The sequence below is a fragment of the Galleria mellonella genome, unplaced genomic scaffold (assembly GCF_026898425.1).
Source record: "Galleria mellonella isolate WM207_F2 unplaced genomic scaffold, CSIRO_AGI_GalMel_v1 utg606, whole genome shotgun sequence".
Taxonomy (NCBI): Eukaryota; Metazoa; Arthropoda; class Insecta; order Lepidoptera; family Pyralidae; genus Galleria; species Galleria mellonella.
The window spans coordinates 996,293-1,002,069 of NW_026442126.1; the positions used below are offsets into that span (position 1 = coordinate 996,293).

Genomic DNA, 5,777 nt, shown 5'->3' on the forward strand with positions numbered 1-5,777 from the left:
GAAAAAATAAATTAATAACATCCTGTAATCTCACTAATACTCCATTGTATATTTTATGAGTGCTACTGGAAAACGAGGAAAGTGTCAATGTTACCAAATTATTCTCAATTTTTCCTCACTTTTCTATTTACACATCCCCGAAATTCGAAGTTAACTTCGAACCTAAAGGATTTGCCAAGTTAGTAGATTATATAATCTACTTATATACTAAATTTCATCAAAATCTGTTCAGCTATTTAAGCATGAAACAGTAACACACATTCATATTCATCTTTACAAACTTCATATTTACATCATTACTGGGTGACGATACATACTATACACTTGTATATACACTGGACTGAATCAAAAATAAGGAATACAGTTTGTACAATTTTAATAACTGTACAATTTCTATCCACGAACATTTACTACTGGAGGTAAACGTCTGTAAGGGTCGGCGTGGGGCTCCGGGGCCGCAACTGCCAAACATGCCATCGCCACTGCGACCAGGACCACGAGCACGAGCTTGTACATCTGGAAAATAGTGGTCAGCATTGATTAACATACGGGCACATTATAACTACCTATATATTTACTCTTATCTAGTCTAAGTGAGAAGACATAAATATAAAATTTTCTTGTTATTAATAAAAACTTTGTACATAATAATTGAATACTTTCAATTACTTATTTATTAAATATAATTAATTATTATTGTTTTTATTTAAAAAAACAAATATATAATTATAAGTAGATGCAATAATATTATATCTATTTACCTTGATTTCAGCTACACACAACAGATTCAAGTTGGCTCGTTTTGAAATGTCGGACCTTTATATACCCGCGAAGTAACAGTAATTACTATATTATCGCTTTGCGGTTAAATTAATTACATTTTATAACATGGTGTGAGGGGCGTAGGCCTTAACTGAATAATAATAGGCAATAAATTGGATCGCAAAACGATGATCATTTAGTGAGTATATAAAGTTGTAACACTTTAACATATAGTTACTTGAAACTGTTGTTTGAAGCAATCAAGGTACAATTTATTAGTATTTACAATTTTATTACTTATTCTTATAATTTTAAACATATAAGTTTTTAGGACGCCCTCGTTCTATACGGAGGCCTCTAACATGGTTTAACGGACGACGGTTTTACGTACTCTTCGAAGCCAATATATAAATAAAAAAAATATGTATTTGAAACTACAGAGGTTTGTACTGGGATTCAACCGACTTTCATCGCTATTAAAAATCCTAGTAAAATCATAAAATGTAAATGTTGCAATGAAGTTCTTCCACTACGGACAGTTGTGAGATGTCAAAAGTAACAAATCAGTTTCATTTATAGGGATTGTATAAATATTAGAAATCTTTATTTCTATAATAATTATAATGACTTGGCAAATATATGGCAACATATATTTTACTAATAAAATACTTAGTAATCGTAAATTTTGTGTTAGCATATTATTTTATATTTATGGTGCCGTGCAATTACCATGTCATTATAATTATTGTGGTAATAAAGTCGTCTAATATTGACATAATCGCTACAACTGAATCTAACTTGTTTGTTTCATATCAGGTGGTCTACAATGAAATGAAATTTCGAAATATCGCGCTCAATTTCGTGTTTTTGTTCGTATCAAAATCGACCCAGTAAATGGAGCTTAACATTTCGTTCGTCATAAATCCTATCCTAATAGTCCAAAGGAACGATATCTTAACATTTTTAATAATTTTAAACAGCATGTATTATGTAATTTTAGTATCAAATTTCTGTTTCGTTTGTCCCCGAAATTTCGGAAAATACTTCATGTCAGGTCCTCTGATCTCACATTTTTTTGTAGTGGAAGTATTGTGTTGTGAGATTTGGCACTTTTTTACATTTTATATGTTTGATGGGATCTCATTTCTTTTTGCTCAACATTTTTTTCTTTTAACTTTTTATTACCAAAAGGTTTTAAATATGTCTTCTTATTTAGACTAGACAAGGATAAATACAGAGTATAATGTTGTGAATAACATTATTCAATGCTGGCCACTGTTTTCTAGATGTACAAGCTCGTGCTCGTAGTCGTGGTCGCAGTGGCGATGGCATGTTTGGCAGTTGCGGCCCCGGAGATCCTCCCCGATCCTTACAGACGTTTACCTTCAGTAGTAAATATTCGTGGATAGAAATTGTACAGTTATTAAAGTCGTACAAACTGTATTCCTTTTTTTTTATTCAATCGAGTGTGTATACAAGTGGATAGTATGTATCGTCATCCAGTAATGTTATACATGTGAAAGTTTGTAAAGATGAATACGAATGTGTGTTACTGTTTCACGCTTAAATAGCTGAATACATTTTGATGAAATTTGGTATACAAGTAGATTATATGTTAACTCCTTTAATTGATTGAAAAAAAAATAATAATTATAATCTCCTTTAGGTTTGAAACTAACTTTGGGCCTTGGGGATGTGTAAAAAGAAGAGTAAGGAAAAATTGAGAATAAATTGGATTTTTTTTTTTAATATTATTTTAAGGGCTTTTACCTTTTTCAGGTATATCAGTCCTATTGTACCCTGAAATTGGTAATATTGATCCCAACTCTTATAAACAGTTTGATTGGAGGCACGAAACTCTGATCGATTTTAAAATACATATACGAGACATACGTACAACAATTTAATATATAAATATATTTTTTAAATTACTAATACATATTGAAATAAATCCATATATACATATAAATATACAAATATATATACATAGAAATACGTACATATAATATAAATACGTAAATATATATACATACATAAATAATTACAAAGATAATAATAAAAAGAAGCTAGTCCGTCACAAATTACGAATATGACAACTTGCTCAAATAGAAGTCCTTAATATATATTTAGTACTAGCGGCCCGTCCCTGCGTTGCACGGGTGGACATTTTTAACATTACCCTTCACTGCTCTGCTCCTATTGATCGTAGAGCGATGAAAAGTATACTATAACCTGTCCAGGAGTATGAGGAATAATTGTACCAAGTTTCGTTAAAACCCGTCGAGTAGTTTTTGTTTCCATAATGAAAATACAGACAGGCAGACAAAAATTTTACTGATTGCATTTTTGGCAACAGTATCGATCACTAATCACCCGCTGATAGTTATTTTGTAAATATATTTCATGTACAGAATTGACCTCTCTACAGATTTATTATAAGTATAGATTATACAATAAGTATCAATCAATACCATATTGACACCATTTAGTTTTCTAGTAGCACTTATTGGGAGCATGCTAATGGACTGTTTGAATGCTCCGCGTTTGAGACGGGATGTTGCTTCTTTATACAATTTATATCGGCTGTACAATGGGGAATGTGTGAGAATCATAAGGCCGAAAGCCTTCGTAATCCATTTATTGAGAGTTCCAAGAGCTGGAGTTCAAACTGATGACACTAATGGTATAAAATTGAATAGAGCGGACTTTAAAATTGGTGTATTTGAAAACTCAATTATTGGCGTCTCCTTTGAAGTTTTTTTTTTTTATAGGTAAAGATGGAATGGTAATCCCGCCTACGCTATCGGCATGCGTTGACGGGTCACTAATGAAGGGTGACAGGTGAGGATGATGACAGGTCAGTTGGTACATAGTGACCACTTGAACAAGAAATAACCACTGTGGTTTCCAGGGGGAACCGCGTGGAAGTCGACCTGATAGGGTGTATTCCTGGCAATAAGATTGTTAAATCTCATTACTAACAATCACTCCCCCCTCATTTTGAAAGAGTTTGTCAGTAGTTGTAACGTTTGGCATGCGGATTGGCAACCGCAGTTAGGCTTTGGAGATGTTTTAAGTGTATACGCCGGCGGGGCACCAGTGACGGATGATAGTTAAGGATGAAAGCGGATCAGTTAACCTATCGTGCTAAATACATATGGAATTCGATATGATGAATTCCAAGGGGAACCACATGGGGCTCGACAATATAGTGTATAACTGCTAGCAATGAGGTTCTTAGTCGCCATTACTGACAATTTCCTTCCTGGCTTTAAGATTAAAAAGGATGCTGTTCCAGAAATCATCGATCCATCTGTCCACTCCTAATCAAATTATCTATACTTGTGTATGGATAGATTATCTGTTTTATGATTCTTTAACTTCTGTGGTGTGCAGCAAGCAGAAGTAATGCGGTCGCTCGCAGTTAACTCGCCCGAGAGCGACCGGGGATTAATGCCCACTCGAACTCTTTCTGCGATATCGATTTGGTAGAAGTGAAACAGCTTTTGTCTATTTAAATATATTTATCAATAAATATAGTTTAATTCATAAATTAAAAAAAAATTGTCGGTTTTTTAATTGCGGATTAAAATGTACTTAACTGGAGCAAAAGATTAACTTCTTAAAAAACTATAACCAGTATCATTCTGGATGATATTAGGAGTCTGACGATAAGGTTTTTTTTATACAACTTAGAATGGCAAACATGCTGACGGCCCACCTGATGGAAAGTGGTAACCGTCGCCTATAGACATGAGCAGTGCCATAGACATAACAGAGTATACTGTTTCGCCCATGATACCCCCCATGCGTTGCCATTCCTGAGGACTCAAATATTATTCCTCTGTACATTGTAAATTCACGCCATATTCCATCCTTCAAACCGAAACACAGCCATGCAAACACAACTACGGTTGAAACACGAATAGGACAGAGGTGCCCAAACAAACGACTTTTGTACAAAGTCTCCCTCTGGTATTGTTACATTCAAACCCGCTCAGGCATTTGGATGTTTTGATGGAATAAAAAAACTCGCATACATAAAACATAGAAATATTACAATCCTTTTTTGGACAGTTGTGCAAATAATAGGTTTTTTCATATGGAAAAGGTTGTTTCAAAAAGATTATGGTTAACAATAGAGCCGCCTTTTCTTATTCATTATAATTTACTGTCATCATCATCATCATCATCATCATCATCATCATCATCATCATCATCATATCAACTATTAACAGTTCACTGTTGAATATAGGCATTCACTATTGCAGGCTGCCTTTAGTTACCATGCTCGGCGGTCGAATTGGCAACTGCAGTTAGAATGTGTCGATGTTTTAAGAGAAAACACTGCGGTTCATCTCTTAACCATTAGGTTCTCGGCCACCCTTCCCTTTACCTTGTATGTCGTAAGAGGCAACTAAGAGAACTTATGGTCGTAAGATAGGCAGGAGCATTCCTCTTAAAACATAACCAAAAGCTTAACTGCGCTTGCCAACCTACCTGCCAGAATTGGCAACTACTGGAAAAAGCCCTCAATGGTAAACGCGATAAGAAAACGGCCCCCGGTCACCGGCAGCTCCGCTGTTCCATGCAGTGCAGAGAGTTAGTGGATGCTGGTGGCTCGGGATCGTTCCTTATGGCAGTCTATGGGAGAGGCCTATGTCCAGCAGTGGATGGATACAGGCAGAAATGCTGATGAATAATGAAGATCAGAATAAAAATAAAAGCAGCTGCCAATTGGCACATCTAGCTCGCCTTAAATCCTTTCAGCGTTACATTTGGAAAGATCATTTGTTACAGTTTTTGCTCGGTCTAGAAAATTAGGTCGCCACCCTCCTGATACCAGATAGTCACAGTTGCTTCAATGACTTGATGTATTAATTCAACTAAGGCTAGATATTATATGGACAGTTCTTGTTCTAATACTGAGCTTAAATAAATTGGAACCTTATTCCGCCTAACCAGATTGTATGAAGGTATATTTAAAAGAAAATAAATACGTGATATTAACATGG

General features: G+C 34.8%; 1 long non-coding RNA gene across 1 annotated transcript; it reads right to left on the bottom strand.

Moving 5' to 3' along the window:
• Positions 1-359: 359 nt before the first annotated feature.
• LOC128201766 (uncharacterized) lies at positions 360-793 on the bottom strand. Its single transcript, XR_008253420.1, has 2 exons — positions 762-793; positions 360-516 (listed from the first exon to the last, which is right to left on the bottom strand). It is a non-coding gene; the product is annotated as an uncharacterized LOC128201766 (long non-coding RNA).
• Between the last annotated feature and the right edge of the window lie 4,984 nt (positions 794-5,777).